Here is a 1,175-nt window from a genome sequence, read left to right as displayed (position 1 = left end):
TGGCTGTGAAGTGCTTTGGGACATCGTGATGTCATGAAAGACGCTATATAAATGCAAGTTTTTTCCTTTCCTTTGCCACTTCTTTCACCTCCACTAGTCAAATCAGAAAGAACTTATTTGAATGAGCATTTCAATTTTCCCCAAGTTATCAGAGGTTTGAAACAATACCCAATCCACACATCAGACAGTCTTTCCTCACAAGCAGCCCATTGCAAATACACTCTTCTACCATTTTGTGTGCAGCTCGTTTAACAGAAACTCATTAATAAAACTATCAGTAGGTGTGACTGTAGGCCATACTTTCCTCCATTCAATAATTTTATCAAAAAATGGATGAGTAAAAAGGGATTCAAATTAAAATCTAAAAAATTCTATTAATAGCACAATCCATTGCAGATATATTCTGGCCTAGAAATTGTGGGGCGCTCGCTCCATGGGCTTAAATGCAGTGGAGAGGAACTTCCCCCACACGACCTGTCCCAAGGCCAGAGATTTCATCCCAAGTTCTGGGGACACGGTCATTTGCATAGCTGAGGCAGAGCACTGGTACCTGCGAGAGCACATCAGTGACAACCACATCTGCATACGGTCACCCATCCTTACAAGGAGGTTCGGGGGCCTTTAGAAGGCCTCATGTGCCAGGTATCAATGCCAATGCCAAAAACTTAATCATTCCCACCAGTTAAAACTCTGGTGATCAACTGGAGACCATTAGGCAAGGTCTTTTAACTCCTTCATGATTTCAGATTTTATGAAAAGCCTTGTATTTAGTAATACAGAAATACTATTAAACCCAAAGCACATTTTTAAATTAGAATGTGCCTTGGAGTATCAACATGCAAGTTTTGTCACTGAATGGTAGAAAATAGGTTAGTACTCACAATTTCCCATTATGGGCACTAACAAACATGTTTGGAGGGGGATACTGAGCAGAGGTCAGCTACTTCACCACAGGGAGGAAGGGAAGGAGGGGTAGATAGAAGTAGGAAGGGAGAGGATAGCAGGAAGAATGGAAGAAGGGAGGGAAAGATGGGAGGGAGGAAGGAAATCAGCTCCTAGTAGCATTGGTGGAGGACTAAAAGCAGGTTGCTTGTGTACCGTTCAGTGTATGGTACATATCTTGGGCAGGCCTACCAAAGAGAAAAGAGCAGAAAATAATTTACAATAACGGGTCA

Source organism: Heptranchias perlo, chromosome 3, assembly GCF_035084215.1.
Source record: "Heptranchias perlo isolate sHepPer1 chromosome 3, sHepPer1.hap1, whole genome shotgun sequence".
NCBI classification, from domain to species: Eukaryota; Metazoa; Chordata; class Chondrichthyes; order Hexanchiformes; family Hexanchidae; genus Heptranchias; species Heptranchias perlo.
This window is presented reverse-complemented; position numbering follows the sequence as displayed.